Source organism: Stegodyphus dumicola, chromosome X2 (assembly GCF_044657685.1).
Source record: "Stegodyphus dumicola isolate Sdum_Otavi_A_Nest chromosome X2, ASM4465768v1".
In the NCBI taxonomy this organism is placed as follows: Eukaryota; Metazoa; Arthropoda; class Arachnida; order Araneae; family Eresidae; genus Stegodyphus; species Stegodyphus dumicola.
Window position 1 is genome coordinate 22,281,495 of NC_140781.1, and position 17,277 is coordinate 22,298,771.

Consider the following 17,277-nt stretch of genomic DNA (forward strand, 5'->3'; position numbering starts at 1 on the left):
AATTAATTTACTTCATACTAGAAGGACTTAGAAAGGAATTTGAATTTGATGTTAAAATTGTTAAAATCAATAAAGAGAAAGATCTAGCGTCAATTAGACAAGCTTTAAAAGAAACAGAAAGAAAAAATAAACAAAGAGGAAAAGACATAGAAGTAAGTTCTAAGGCAAAAGAAAACTGGATAAAATCGAAATATGAAAGAAGATGCTTTAATTGTGGAAAATTAGGACATTTAATAAAAGAATCTGGAAATAATAATAATAGTATAAAGTGCTTTTGTTGTGGACAAATCGGCCACAAATCAACTGAATGTAAAATGAAAACTAAACAAGAACACCGACAACAGAGAAATGTAACAAATAAAAATTATAGACTGTCAAGCAAGGAAAGAGAATATGAATCAGCTACATGCTTATTTGAAGTATCTAAGAAAATAGAAAGCTCATATCTTAATCAAGATAGAAATGATGGAAAGAATAAAATAAATAAACAAGAGAATAGAAAAATTAAATGGATTATTGATTCAGGAGCCACATCTCACATGGCAACTAATAAAGAAATATTTACTAATTTTAAAGATAAAGAACGACAAATAATGATGGCTGAGAAAGGGGCCATGATCAAATCAGTTGGTATTGGTAACATTAAAATGCAAACTGATAGAAATAAGAACATCTTAAGAGTAGAAGAAAATCTTCTGTCAGTATCAAAAATTGTAGGTCATGATATAAAAGTAATTTTTACCAACAATAAAGCAGAAATGATCAATAAACAGGGAAACATTCTATATATAGCTAACAGAAATGGAAATAAATTTGAAGTTGAAGGAAATATTGTTGAACAAGCTAAAATTAGTTATGTTAATGATGTACTATGGCATCAGAGACTAGGTCATATACATTATCAAAGGCTCATAGAAATGAAAAAACACTCATCGGTCATTGGATTAGAAAATGTAAAAATTTCTGAAAACAATTGTGAACCTTGTACATTAGGTAAAATAACACGAACATCTTATAAAACTGTGAAATTTAAGCAATCTGAAGATATTTTAGAATTATGGCACATAGATTTAGTTGGACCAATTGAGAAATCAATAGATGGAAGTTGTTATTTTTTAACAGTGGTAGATGACTACAGTAATTTCATATTTGTGATAACAATTGAGAAGAAGAGTGAAACTTCAGAAGCTCTAATCAAACTTATCATTCAAGAAGAAAGACAAACAAGAAAGAAACTAAAAAGAATTCGTAGTGATAATGATAGTGAGTTTTTAGCTAAAAATATAAAAGAATTTTTTGAAAAAATGGGAATTAAACATGAACTTACAACCCCTTATACTCCGGAAAGTAATGGAAAAGCTGAACGTTTTAATCGCACTATAATTGAATCTGCTAGAATTATGTTAATTGATGCAGAATTACCGATAAAATTTTGGTCTGAAAGCGTTAAAGTAGCTGTACATGTGAATAACAGGAGTCACAAAAATGATAAAAGGTTTACACCATATGAACTATATAAAGGACGCAAGCCTAACATTACTTATCTTAAAAGATTTGGTTGTGAAGCATATGTTCATATAAGACGAGAAAAACGTAGAAAGATGGATCTAAAAGTTAAAAAAGGAATTATGATAGGCCATAGCATGAAGAGAAAAGCATACAAAATTTATACCCCTGAACTAAATAAAATTCAAGAAGTGAGAGATGTAAAATTTGATGAACAGAAACTTGGATCACCTTTACTAAAAGAAAATTATTTAAATTTCGATAAAAATCAAATATTAGAAGAACTTATTATTTTTTATAAGGAACAAACTAATGGAAATGTAAATAATTCAGAAATAACTAACAGATACTATAGAGAAGATAATACAACAGATGAAAGCGCTGAGAAAATTTTGCCATCCAATAGTGATGATGAACACGGTGATAACAATTCATTGGAAAAGCCAACCGAGTATCCGCAAATAATTGAAGAACCTGGAAATGATAATCATGGAAATCCTGTACAGAAAAGACCAGCGCGAATTACGAAACCCCCCGAAAAATTAAAATATTATGTAGTATACAATCCAAATGAAGGATTACCTAAGACGTATAATAAAGCTATAGAAGCTGCTGAAAGTGATTTCTGGCTACAAGCAATGGCAGAAGAATTGAGTTCAATGGAGGCTAAAGAAGTCTGGGAATTAGTTGAAAGACCCATCGATAAGAAAGTTATTAAAATCCGCTGGATATTCTCAAAAAGGGATGAAAAGGGTAATTTAGAAACAATTTACAAAGCAAGACTAGTAGCGACCGGATTTAATCAAAGAAAAGGAATCGATTATGAAGATGGATTTAGCCCAGTAATGAGACTTGCAACCTTTAGAACATTACTATTGATTGCAGTTTACAAAAACTACGAAATAAGATTTTTCGATGTAAAAACTGCATATTTAAATGGACACTTCGATAAACCAATTTACATGGAACAACCACCTGGCTTTATATCAGATCCGAACAAAGTATATCTTGTAAACAAAAGAATATATGGATTACCACAATCAGGAAAATGCTGGTATGATGAATTATGTAAAGTTCTTAAAGAAAAGAAACTAAAGTCAGATCTGTCTGTTTATATTTATAAAGATAAGATCAAATATTTTATCATAGCAGTATATGTGGATGACTTAATGATAATTGGAAATTCAAATTCTGAGATAAATGACATCAACTCTCAACTATCTAAACCGTTCAAATTACGAGAAGTCACTGAAACACAAAAATTTTTAGGAATAGACATCCGGCAAGAATCTGGAAAACTTATACTCAGTCAAGAAAACTATATAACTAAAATCTTAAAAAACTTTGAAATGGATGAATGTAAACCTATCAAGACTCCGGGAATATTGGGTGAAAATCTTGATGACATAGCATCTTCACCACCTGTGTCGAAGACAAAATATCAAGAAGCATTAGGTTCATTGATGTACTTAGCAACAGGCACAAGGCCAGACTTAGCTTTTGCAGTAAGTAATTTGTCAAGATATAATCAAGATCCCAGAGAGAAACACTGGAAAGCTGTAAAGAGGATATTTAGATATATTAAAGGAACACAAAATACTTGTTTAGTGTATACTTCAGACAATGGGAAATTAAATGCTACATCAGATGCAAGTTGGTGTACCACTGAAGATGGAAAATCATTTGGAGGTTATTTCATTAAATTAGGCAAAAATTTCATAAATTGGAAGTGCAACAAACAAAGAATAGTTGCTCTATCTACAATGGAAGCTGAACTTTTAGCATTCTGCGAATGTGCATGTGAAGTTAAATGGTACATCTTTTTACTTGAAGAATTAGGTCAAGATGATCTAATTGACAAACCAATAGGAATTAAAACAGACTGTCAAGCATTAATAGATTGGATTAAAAAACCAAAACAAAGTAGCAGTTCAAGGCTCATTAATAGAAAATATTTCTTTGTTATGGATGAATATGAAATGAATCAAATCATTCCTCAGTTTGTGTGTTCACAAAATCAAGAAGCGGATATTTTAACAAAGTATCTACCTAGGGTGAAATTAAAAGATGAACTATTAAAGTATGGACATGACTGACTGATTAAAATTATATCTTTAAATACAAATAAGGGGGGAATTGATAGTATTTGTTTATAAAGCATAATTTTAAGTTTTAATAGTTTGGCAACATTGATATTAAATTGTAAAAAGAATGAGTTAAAAATGTATCTGGATGAGAGAGTTTTTTATTATTATGGTTTGGTAGAATGTGGTAAGATTTTTTATGTCTGATTTTCTTTAATAAAGTTTTCTTTTTGTATATTGCCATAATGTATTTTTGTTAGAAGTGGATGATTCTTTTGAGAATGTTATATATATGCCAATCTTAAAAAACCAACATATATTGCACTATTACATAATCATTTTTTGTATTTATTGTAAATATTTATTGTAATTTGTAATCGTGACTTCGTCACTTGGGAATACTCTGTAGTCAATCAGCAACAGACGCAACAACACTTGTCCTAGAGCTACTAGAGCCCTTTATAATAGCCTTAACTAGTCCTGTTAGGTCACAGCTTCTGTCTCGCCTCACATAGGGGCGAATTCAAGTGCAACGCTTGTCATGGTAATCGCACTTGCATTGCAAAACCGAATTCAAGTGCAACGCTTTTCGGACACGCCTACTGAAAATATGTCACTACCATAGAGGAATTTTGCGGCTACTCCTGACCTGCCGCAAACTCTTAACAGCGACTGTAAACAAGATGGCTGAAGTGATTTTGCTCAGACGTTTAAGAAATCGGAGAAATGCTGATCGAATCCCTTGGCATTTAAGAGACTGTCGTAATGCTTTTGAAATGGTGGAGCGTGAATTCATCAGTTGATTCTGATTAAATCGGTTTGCTTCAATGAATTGAAACCTTTTCTGAAGGCAACTGCCAATGGATATTCTCTGCAAAAGCATGTTTGTTTTTACTTCAGATTATGAAAACTGAAATACTTCTGGAAATGTTTCCGAATCAAAAACTATGCTTAAATGACCTATTTGAGAATATTATATATTTTTATACGTAAACACACAAATTTTTAATGTTATTGTATCAGGATTCTTTCTTTTTCATCCCGTTTTTTTTTCGTAGTAATGATCGAAATCGTTAATTACTGCGAATTTTGGAATGCAGTAATAATATCACCATTAATTTATTGTTTTAATTACTCTAAAACGTAATCTCGGAGAAATTGTTTTTCTAACAGAAATTATGCATATGCCTGTCTTTGATATCTATATATATATATATATATGTATATATTTGGGATTAGTTTTTTGAAATATTATATATTTTTTCATGGTTTTAGATACGTGCATTTAATTTACATATGCTCTCAGAATTTCAGTGATATAGTAAATTAGTTTGCAGCAATAATTAATCTTTGATATGTATGCAATTAAAATTTCATAATTTAAATTAACTTTATATGAATAGAGAATATTTGTTAAATTCAAATTTCATTCTTTGCAGCAATGGCACATGAGAATTATTTAAATTTAACTTTACTTTTTATTCTTATGAAACAATATATATATATTCTGTAACTGTAGGGGGAAAAACCATGAATTTTTCTCAGCTGTTTAAACAGTTCCCATGTGTAAAATAGTATTTCATCCCCCAAAATATTAGTTAATTTTCTCCTAATGTATAATGTCTTGACTGTTCGTACAGTGTGATTAATGTCATGGTAATTTTGGATACTTTCTATAGATCTTGCATAATAACTACACATGTAAGTTATATACACATTCATAAATCTCTTATGATATGAAAAGTTATTGCAGACTTTCACATAACTATTAATAACTTGATATTTTCGATAACAGGTGACTTACCTTACTTCCGTAGACCATGATCAGAATTAAATAAACTTATAAGGTTATCATACTAAATTACATGAAAAGCAGCATGACATAAATAAATACAAAGAAATTAAATGTATTTACTGTACTAATAGATTATTATATTACATGACATTGGTTTTGCCCATGTATAATGGTAATGAAAGCCAGTTTTCCATAGAAAGTCCTCTACAGAGGCATCTGTTTTCTTAAGCAGATTGCTTTTACCACATTTCAGTGACCTTGATTTAAGTATGAAACTGGATAATATTTTCTTTCTGCATGAAATGTGTTAACTGAGTTTTAGAAATATAAGCCATCTTGCAGTTACTGTGATAATACTAATTTTTGGTACCTCCATATTATACCATCAACCATGAAAGTTGTGCTAATTACTGCTGTGGAATTCTGAGCCAGACATTTGTATACAGCAGTTACAACAAACCATACAACAGTCTCTCTGCAGAATACATGAAATAACCCTGCTGTGAAAGTATTGGACCCACTTCGTGAAAAAACATTCGTTCATTACTACTGTTTTATTTGCAGTCAAATTTTACCAAAAGCTCATTTTAGAATGCTATGAACAAGTTGTCCACAGGTAATTGTTCCAATTTCTTACTGTTTTGTTCGCTATTTCCACATACAGTAGATGTTAATTCTTTCGACCAGCTGTAAAAGAACTGGAGTGCAATCACAAATGTGATTCTACCTAGCTTACCAAGAATTATTTTGGGTTACATACAAATGAAACCGCAGATGTTGTGAGTGTGGTGATATTAATTTTTGTTTTGTCTTCATTAACTGGAAAAATAAATTTTCCATTAATGGTGAAAAGGTAAGAAATATATGAAAATAAATATAATATTATAGTCATTTCAAATTACTGCAAGAATTTTTCATTATTATTCAAATAATAATAACAAAAAGCTATCTATACTATAATTATAGTGAAGTATAGATATTAAATAATACAAAATATTAAATAAATTTTAGAATCACCTATTTACTATAATTACTACAATTTTTTTTTTTTTTGTGTGTGTGTGTGTGTGTGTGTGTTTTAACGTTTTATTGCATATTTTTTAATAATGAAAAAACAGTGACATATTTTTGTTAAAAATGGAAAGTAAACTCCTTAAAAAGACTGATTTATTAATATATCAACTATATTTAATGTTAAAAATCTGTATATTAAAATTTCAGATGAAACTTTCTTTTGACTTAGGATTTATGTTTTTCTAGGTATGGAATGCTGGTCCGAGGGTTCTCTATGCTATAGGACAATGGCCAGGCAATACTCATGATGTATTTATATGGAGTGGACTGAAACAAAATCTAGATAGGATTTTGTCGCATCGTGCATATTTTTGGGAGATAGTGGATTATATTCCCATTTTATCACGGGAATATCTCTATAATGAGAAGCACAGAAAAGTTCGTGCAGCTATAGAGATCTAATCAAGATTTAGGGTACTGCACGATACTGGTGGAACACTATTGTATTCACAAAGCAAAATATGTAAAATGGTCATATCTGGTGGCCATTTTACATAATATATGCTTAAGGTATTGTGTTGAAAATCCTGAGATTGATGTGTTTGAAGATGATGAGTTGGTACCTTCAGAAAGTTTTCAGTCAGTGCATATTGAAATTGCATTGCACAATGAATTATCTTTAAATTTTGAAACTCGATAATAAAAACCCAAAGTGGGCAACAATGAACCTCTGGCAAAGGTGAAACCCCCTTCATGGATAATAAAGAATATATTATGAAAAAATTACTTTCATAATATATTCTTGGGGACCCACAAGCCATGGTTTATATTTTAACCTGTAACTAAATGCACAACCCTAAATGATTTTAATTTATAATAATAATCCTAAATAATTTTATTAGTCCTGGTTTCAAATGCATACTGACAACTTTTATCATTATTGTTCTTCCCTCTGAATTTCTTGTTTCCATCATTTATGTTTAAAAACTCTTGACTACCAGAAATAACTTAATAGGCTTGATATATATATATTTTAGTGTTGGGTATGCCAGTCATGATTTACAATAGTAAGTCACTATAAATTAGCATTGCACTTAATTTATCTTAAACTTAGCAATAAGATTTACTGCACCGAAATTCAGTTTCTTCCAAAAAGTCAAATGTTTCCCTTTCGTCTCCTTCCGTGGGACAAGATAGAAAATTTCCATGTGACAATACACATTTAATAGCATAAGAACTTCATGCTTATTTATTATAGTATAAATTAAAACTGACATATTCTGTCAAAGATATTTAAATGTATTTCCTAAAAACAATTATTTCACTCTATACTGTTTGTCTTCTTGGGGGTGGGCAAAACAAATATTGGACAGTTCAATTTTCCTCCACCATTCCTGTGAGCGTATTCTTCGATTAAGCAGGGTTTTGCTCCAATTCCTGATTAGCATAATATGTAAAGAATAAACAGCCTATGATTTATACCTCCATATCCTCTTGTATTATTTAAAGAACATGCATTTTTCTTTTAATTCTAGATTTTAAAACATTAAAGTAAGGGAAAGATTGTTTGCTGAATTTAGATTTATATCATCATTACGCATTCACTATAATAACTTACTGCATACTTACCTCAGTGGGTTTGCCATTAAAAGAAATACATTTAAGTAAATTCATGAGTGTATAATAAATTGTTTTTCAGCCAAAAAAAGAGAAGGGGGAAAATAAATACAGTTTGATTCACTTAATTTTTAGTACGCGACTCAACATTGTTATTGTAAACTATACATTAGCCATACTTTAATAGTTGTCATCTCTGTATTTTTAGAACTTCGAAATTAGAATGTCAATTTTATCTGCCATTGTTATGGAGCTGTAGGATATCTAATGTTATTTCTTCAATGATAAAAAGAAATGAAATTTTTAATACCACATCTCATTCATATAACTTATTAACATAATTGAAAAACACTTTAATTCATTTCGTGTTATATCTGAAAATTAAAATTTGTAATACATTGACTAAAGATTCTTACAGGTCTTATTCCCATTTTCCTCCAGGAAAAAGATAATTGCTGTGTAAAATGCATAAATATTTTCACGAGACTTATAATAGTGGTATTAGAATTATTATAATGTTTATGTCATATAATGGATCTGTGAATTTCTTTTAAATAATTTTTATAATCACAAAATTTTATAAAATTAAGAAAGTAGTAAATTTTACAATTAAAATACGAATCCCACACTGCAGAAATACATACAAGAATAAAAACACTGTAATATTTGAAATGCATGATTTATTTTTTTAATAAATTAATAATTATATTTTGATTTTCTATGACAGCAGACTGATTTGCAACTGATTGCTTATACAAGTCACATATTTCACACAGTACATTAATATATTCTTCTGCGTTTTAATTATTTCCTTTTCTGCAGCTGTAATATCATCTCTCTTCCTTTTTTCTCTTCGGTCTCCTGCTTCGAATAGTTGAGCTTCTATCTGAGGGAAAATTTTAAAATATTCATTCAAATTCAAATATTCTTAATTTTTATATTTCATAATGTAAAACACTTTTTATAATTAATTAAACAATGAAACTTCTCTAAAAAGGAACAATTCATAATACTGATTTCTTTAACTTTCAATTTTTTTCCCTTTATAATTTTTAAGACTGTTTATAGATCAAGAGGATTTAATGATTATTATTTTAAATTCTTAAAATCTTGTTGTTAATAAAAGACACACTCTGTATATAATGTTCGCAATAAAGAATTGAAATAACTCTTTTGTATGAGAAATATTAATTTACATCTGTTATAATTAATTTATACCAGCGGTTCTCAGCCGGTGGTATGCAAAGAAACAAAATATTTTTAACTATGAAATTCAAAAATCTCATAAAGAAAAGAATAGTTAATAGAAATTTCCTTTGATCGAAATTGACTTGAAGATTTGGAAAATGACACACTTGTTGACTTTTGGCTGAACCGAAAAAAAGAATTTAAAGGCATTTCAAATAAAGCTATCAAATTTGTATTGTCTTTTCGCACAACCTGTTTGTGCGAAAAATGATTTTTTCCATGTTAAATTTGAAATATAAATACTCATCAAAATAAAAAGTGGATCCTAATTTACCATTAAATGAAATAAGAGCAGACATAAAGAAATTAAATATTAAAGTATTATAACTGAAATTTTGATAATCAAGTGAATAATTAATTTAATTAAATTTAATTTTGATAATTAAGTAATCTCAGTTTTTAATTTAATAGTTCTTTATGTGTACATATTTAATATAAAGAGTGTGCAAATGGCAATATATATATATATATATATATATATATTTGTTTTTAATATTTCTATTGAGGAATTGAAAAATAATCATTGTAAAATTAGTGGTAGTCTTAATGTTTTTCAGTTTTTGCTTAGATGGTACACTACAGTCAAAAGGTTGAAAACCGCGGATTTATACCATTAAAGTTTTTCTGTTGGGAGGAAAAGGAAAAGAAGAATGCAGAAAACATTAGATTTTATCTAATAGATACAAACTTGTCATTCCTAAATGCCATTGCAGATTTCCTCGTGATAAAGGTGTGGAATTTTCTAATGTAAAAAAGAAAAAAGCATAAAATAAGCACAATTTACTCAACAATCTTGACTGAAATATACATGCTTTCAGAGATAGCATAAAGCAAGAAAAGTTTACTCAACAATCTTGATTGAAATATACATGCTTTCAGAAATAATATACAAAGCATACTGCATAATCAAAGTTATGAGTTTATATACTATGAGATACTATACATGTTTATAATATACCACGTTCCTGTACACCTAACACCTCATCCACAATTTTCTATACAATTCATTAAAGATAGTTCCTGAAACATAACTGACTTAAGAGAAACATGCATACTTCTAATTTATGCACAACAATTTGACAAACATTAATTTCAGATAAAGAGCTACATGTATTATATCAAAGAAAGAATGAATAAGTGTAATTTGCCTTTATCCTACAAATACTTAAAAACATTTACATTAAAAAAATGAATTATACATAATGGTAGCAAATTTTTAATGAAAAATAAAACAACAGTTGAAAACTTAATGGAGTTTTTGTCAATATTTTACTCTCTTAAAATTTATATAAATGTATAGAAACTTGAAATGCATACCGCATTTGGCTGGAAAACTTGTGGTATTGTACTGCACTCTAGGGAAAGGGAAAAAGTATACAATGAAGCAATCATAAGAATAAAAGATATTTGCATATTATTGAAACCAGCTTAATAAAAGTTACCAAATTTTCAAAAATGTGCCAAACTCTGACAACGATTATGTATCAAAATTTTTCAGGTAGCATGCTCATGACAATTTTTCATTCAAGCAATGTCACCATTTTCATATGTGTTTCTTATGTTGTATTTCAAGTTCCAATGGATTTTAGATACAATGGATAGATTTAGTTGTTTTAGATTAATTTCAGATTTAAAATACTGCTTGTGGAGCTTACCATCAAAAGACGAAGCTGTGTTAAAAGTTCTGCAGGAATAGAACATTTTAGTACAAAAATTTCTAATGGGAACAACTATGAGATGAATTTGGTACATAGACAAGGCATGCAGTATCAAGTTTATGTAATTCTCTGATTTTTTTTTTTTTTAAGTGAAAACAGATCACTTGGCACAAGTGCTAAAAAATTATACAAAAAATTTGTGGAAAATGTATTTTTTTTAAAGTATCATATAATTTTTATTTAATAATTCAAATTAGTATTTTAAAATTTGTTAAATGTTTTTTCCTTTGATATGTTGATAACATTTTGCCAACTTAGATAAATATTGATAGTTTGGTTATGCTAAAAGCAAGCTGCAAAAACAACGTACTTCTCCTGATAAGTATTTTTCTCTTTTCATTTATAAAGACCACCAAACTGATCCAGGTGTTTGTGTTAATACGTTAAGTACCAAAAAATATTGAAGAATGCACGATGAAAGATGGCAACCAGTATGGTAAAAGATATAATTAATACATGCAATGAAAGAAATCTTATTAAAAGACGACTTTCATTATCAGCAGAGAAGCATGACACAGTTACAGTAAAGAAATTAAGCTTTTGTTTCTGCACTTGTAGCTTTTAATAGCCAAAAATTGTTTTTTGAAATTTTATGAAATAAATAAATCTGAGCATAACTGATATCAAATGAGAGTGGGTCCAAACTTTCACTTAAGAAGCAGAAAGTGTACTGTAAATGCACAATATAATGAGCAGAACACAAAGCATAATTTATAAATTAACTTTTACTCTGGATGTATATATTACATTAATATCACATTAGAATTATCAGGGTTTCATATAATTTTTTATTTATTGTATTACATTGAAATACCTTTAATTTCATTTTTATATTTTCCCAACGATGTACAATATAAATCTAAAAATTGCTCTTAACTGTTTCATCACATAATGAATGTCTAAGGGAAGGAATGCCTGAGTGGAAGACTAAGGAAAACTTAGTATTCATGTTATACATTGAAAAAATGAAGAAAACACTCATGCAGCCAGCTTTTTCATCTGGATTTAAAGAGAGACTGGGATAGCGGTGTTCAGCAGGCTTATCTGCTTGTAGATAGATGGGCTTATTAATTACTATATAATTCAAGAACTAGTTAATTTTCATATGGCAAACATGCCTACTGTCACTGAAGAATCATGCATCTGCATTAAACAATAAAAATATAACACAAATTTGAATTTTAAATTAAACTTACTATTAGAAGAATCAAAACCAAATGCTGTAATTTGAAAATGGGAAAAAAATCTGGTTTATATTTGAAAAAGCAAGGATTTTTGTATGAAAAGTAAAATATATTTTACACACACCTGTTGCTGTAGTTTACTTTCGAGGGAATTTTCTATAGGATAAAGTAAATAAAGTTGTACACATTAAATACATGTTGTACACATTAAAAGAAATATATTTCTTTCGTTTTCAGGACTGGAACAATTCGTTACACCACACTACAACGCAGTAAACACTTGACCATAAGCTCAGAGAAATCATGGGAACTGATGTTTTTTTGTTTACATCGACACGCAGTCTCATTGGATATTGATGTAGTTTATCGGACAAGCTCTCCTGGCACGAGAGCAAACCAGCTCCCCATTGCAATTTTGACGTCATCAGTTACCAGAGCGGTAAAGCGTTGCACTTGAATTCGATTTTAGCAGACGATAGCAGGAACGCCTCTTGCGAGCTAACATTTGCAATTTATCAGAGCGTTGCACTTGAATTCGCCCCATAGAGCTACTATAGAGATACCTATAGTATACATATAGCCTTACATAGGGGCTCAAGAGTTTTGGTTACTCCACTTTCTCAGGCCCCAGCATTCATGTAAATGACAGCATGCAGCTTATGATCCAGCTCTCATTACATCAAGCAATAATGTTCCCTCTGAATTAATGAAAAGGTTTTTTTATTAGATTCTTTGAAAATAAGTTTAAATATTTAACATATAAATTGGATTTCTAAAGTTTTAATTCACATGATTCAGTTGAAATTTAGTTTCTGAAACTCTCTCTATCTTAAATGTGCAGAGCCGCCTGAAAAAGCACTTCCGCCTACTTGCGGTTAAGAGACATACTCGCGAGAATAACATGTTTACAGTGAAATTGTGGTTATGTTTGAATTATGTGTTGGAAAGTAACAATTCTGGCTAATATTGTTATTTGTATGTGAGCGTTAATGAAAAGAATTGTATATTGTTGTTGGGCGAATCTTCTAGTAACATACGTTACCTTACATAGTCATTAAATAATTTATTTGTGTAGTTTTTAGAGTTCTTCAGAATATTATACGACGTAGATCTTTCGATATGCGAGCCAAGCAATAACCATTATTTTGAGCAAGTTCCTTGTATTGGATTGTTTTGGAGAATGTATAACCAAAGTTATTTTAAATGTAATCTGAAAAGTAATTTTTTTTATTCTTATACATTTTTTTCTTTTCAGAAAAAAAAATGACGAAAGCCAAGGTTTTTGAAAAGTTTTTTCGATTATTAAAATCTGAATTTTTGATCTTGGAAATTTTACTTTTTTTTTATATTTTAGTTTTCGGTTCCAGGACAGCATGCGCCAAATATAATTTTCGAGAAAGATATAAGCGCCAGTTTATACTTACAGAGATCAAATATATTTTGGCGCGCAACTCATTTCGAATGTAGTAAATTATTTCGAAACACAAGAAATATCTCTCTTAGGTTGTTTATTTCACTAAACAAAGAAAGAAATAGTAAGACTTCCTTTAAAAATACCTTTTTATTGACAGTGAAGATTTTTGATCACTAATGGAAAAATATGTTTAGGTGTAGCTGATTGCTCATTAAAAGAACTCCTGAAGATGGAATATTTTTTCCTGCAAATTATGTGTATGCTATGTATGTGAGTTCAAGTATTCAGATTGGGATTGCTGTAGACAACACACAACGGCATTTGAGGAATATTACCGAACAGCCATGTGTCAATATTGAGCATCTGTATGAATTTTATGGGTAAAAGTTTACAATTGGGTGCCCCTTGTTTTTTGATGATTCTTATTTGATGCCAAGATCGGAGCCAGGAAGGCACAATTTCAAGATGGCCACTACACAAAACCAAATTAAGAAGTCAAAGAATTGCACAAACTCTGTCTCCATGTAGACATCGACCTAATTTTACTTAAAAAAAATCAGGGAATTGCACAAACTAAACTGTGCACTGCCTTGTCCATGTACACATCAATCTGTTTTCATTTAGAAAAAATTAGGAATATAAAACAAAGTTAAAACTGTCATGGTAACCAGAAATGAGGTTTCATTGCTAAAATTTAACAGAATTTGTCGCTAATCGAAGGGGAACCCAACTGTACACTAGAGGATGTCCTGTATGTATTTGAAAAATAAGTAATTTGAAAGTGGCTCATTGTAAAAAACAGATTATCTTTAACCTTCCAGTCAGTCAAGGCTATGTCTAAAGGGTTAAAGTGAATTTCTGAGATGTGCTATCCAGTGATGTAATAAGGATATGCAAGGAATGACGTCGCGTATGAGCTCATGAATATCCTTCTGAACTTCATTTACTTTTTAAACGTAAAACATAGATTCTAATACACACACATATAATGAAGTCCATTTTCTTTTAAGTTTTTAATGGAACTTATCTTTAAAATGCAGATAGGTGACCCTTGGAAGCTCATGAAACAGATGAATTCAATGTTGCTTGCATCCAAACATCAACTGAAAGATAAACAAAAAAAGTTGCATGCTTTCGTTTTGATTCCTCTCTAGAGGACAGATTTCAAGTTATTAGTGATCACAAGTGCCAAGGTATTGCTCACCTATTTTGAGATTAAGTTCAGAATTTCTTAAGGTGAGTATATGCAATGATGCAGTGCAAGGTGTAAACGAGCTACGTAAATATTTTGAAATTCTTCAAAAATTTACATGTATTTCAGAGAAAGTTTTGAAAGATCGAGTTTACTTTCTTCAGGAGCCTCTACTGTCCAAAAAACTAAATCCTACAAGGTGAGCTGGGCTGTTATCATCTTAAAATAAGATAATTGGATATCTTGAAAGCATTAAATTAAATTATATTATATTGAATATTTTGAATTTTTATTCTTAACAATTTTTATGGAAAAAGTTTTATCTTATACTAATGTAGCATTTGAAGTATTAAAAAAAAAAATCAACTTAAATGAAGCTCATCAACATCTAAAAGATGTTTCTATCAGTATGTAAGATGTGAGAAACAAGATGAAGATATTTTGAAAGAAGCTGAGTTTATTGCAAATAAATGGGCACAGAAACTAAATTTGAAAACGAAAGAAAAATAAAGAAAAAATGATTTATGTAAGGATAACAGGTTTGAAAATTCCGAAATACCTTTTAAAGTAATTTTATTTATTTATTTATTTATTTATTTATTTTTTGCTTCTTTCGATATTTTAAATACTCAGTTAAAATATAGAATAACTGGATTGATAAAAATTGCAATGATGTTTTCCTTTTTGGAACATAAAACTCTGTCATCATTAACAAATATGGAAATTATTAATGTTTCAAAAATACAGAAAACATATAAAGAGAACTTTATTAATGTACTGGAAATACAATTGCTGTTATTTATAAATACTAAAAGAACAGAAATCTAAAATTTGAAATCCATTAAGGATTTAGTTAATTTAGCAATGGTAAATAAAATATTATGACATGGCAAGCAGTTAGTTGGAAGCCTGCAATTTATTTATATTATATTTATCATTACCTGTAACCACAGCCACGAGTGAGAGATCATTTTCAAAACTCAAAGTAATGAAAACGTACTTGAGAAACGCTATGACACTAGATCGGTTGTCGAACCAATCATTATTGAGCGCTGAAGCTGAGATGGCTGAGAAAAATATCAGGTATTGATAAATGATTTTGTGGAAACGAAGGTTAGGAGGCACACATTTTAATAAAGAACTTTTTTCTTTATGATGAATTTTGGCCACTAGTATTATATTTACACTTAATTATGAAAAGACGTTACAAAAGAAGAGCAGCATAGACTGAAAAAAAATTGAAAACGAAGGAAACATTTTACCATATGTATTTTTTATAAAAAATCATGTATTCAAGTAGTTTAGTGTACCAAATTTTTTTTAAAAAAGAGGAGGGGAAACGTTACCATACATATTTTCTACAAAAATGTATGTTTAAATAGTTTTCTTTATGAAATTTATGATAAATATGTTTTATATTTTAAAAATGTATCATTTACATTGTAAAATTCTTATTTATTATTTGTATTTTGCATAAGTCATGTTCATAAGCTGAGTAAATTACAGAGCACTATATATTAGTGTAATTTCTTTTTTGCACGTTTACCTGTCATGTTTCTGTCAGTTTATAAAATAACCAGTTATTTATTAGTTTGCTAAATTAAACGAAAAAATCTTGGATTGGCGCAGATTTTATATAAAAACTCAAAATATATTTGCATGTAAAACCTATTGGATTTTATTTAAAAATCTCCCCAAATCTAGACTTCCCACCCCCTATTTTTTAAGCATAGTAAATTTCAAATATTTACTTTTTTGATAGTTATGTACTATTTTGTTGGCTGTGAAACTGTCACCAAGTACCAAGACCTAGTGCCAGTTGTGGGTGGATAAATATGATCTCACAGCACCGTCATAATATTTTTGGGTTCATTTGATATAACCATGAATAAATAAGGGCAGTGTAACATGAAAAATTGTGACAAGAGACTATTTTTTTGAAAAGGGACAGGGTTTGAGGGCTGCAGAATCACATTTGTGACTGCAGTCTGGTGCATTTATAGCTGGTCAAGGGAATTACCAATTGTTCAGTGGGGAAAAGAACAGTAGTAGATTGGAACAGTTATTTACATGAAGTTTGTACTCATAGCTTTCTAAGTAAAGTTTCAGTTAAATCAAAAGCATAACAAAAGTCGATGAAAGCCTTTTTATGAGGTGCAAAATGAAGATAGTCAAATAAGTATTTGACCTCTTCATTTTGCCCACAGCGGTAGCAATTTGGTGGATTTTAGAGACTCTTGAATGTTTTATCATAAAATAATGCAGATAGACATATGGCTTATGAATCCCGTAGAAAGGAACGGTGCAACTTTACCGAAATCTCCGCCAACTTTCATGATCAGTGAGATAATACATAAGTATTTTTTTAACAGCTGAAATCTTTGAAGTAAAATTATTTAATTCAGATCATGTCTGATTCAAATTAAAAAATCAAGCCCAAAAATAAGAAATGAAAGTTCATAGTTTATACATGGCAACATATTATTTCATATGTAACATTGTTAC

The 17,277-nt window shown here is 29.4% G+C and overlaps 1 protein-coding gene and 1 long non-coding RNA gene across 5 annotated transcripts in view; one reads left to right on the forward strand and one right to left on the reverse strand.

Moving 5' to 3' along the window:
* Positions 1-8,679: 8,679 nt before the first annotated feature.
* On the reverse strand, positions 8,680-12,545 carry LOC118192192 (uncharacterized). Of its 2 annotated transcripts, XR_004758728.2 has the most exons (4): positions 12,291-12,545; positions 10,582-10,619; positions 9,953-10,006; positions 8,680-8,902 (listed from the first exon to the last, which is right to left on the reverse strand). It is a non-coding gene; the product is annotated as an uncharacterized LOC118192192 (long non-coding RNA). The 2 variants fall into 2 exon arrangements; XR_015038911.1 differs by lacking the exons at positions 10,582-10,619; positions 12,291-12,545 and having other exon boundaries at positions 9,953-10,575.
* Positions 12,546-13,072: 527 nt separating this feature from the next.
* The window catches only part of LOC118192193 (nuclear factor related to kappa-B-binding protein), a 226,920-nt gene continuing 222,715 nt past the window's right edge, over positions 13,073-17,277 (forward strand). For 2 of the 3 annotated variants that reach the window (XM_035363094.2, XM_085809707.1), the window contains exon 1: positions 13,073-13,371. The gene's annotated coding sequence lies outside the window, so the exon portion shown is untranslated. Of the gene's footprint in view, positions 14,972-17,277 lie in introns of all 3 variants that reach the window. The other variant, XM_035363095.2, reaches the window with a different exon arrangement.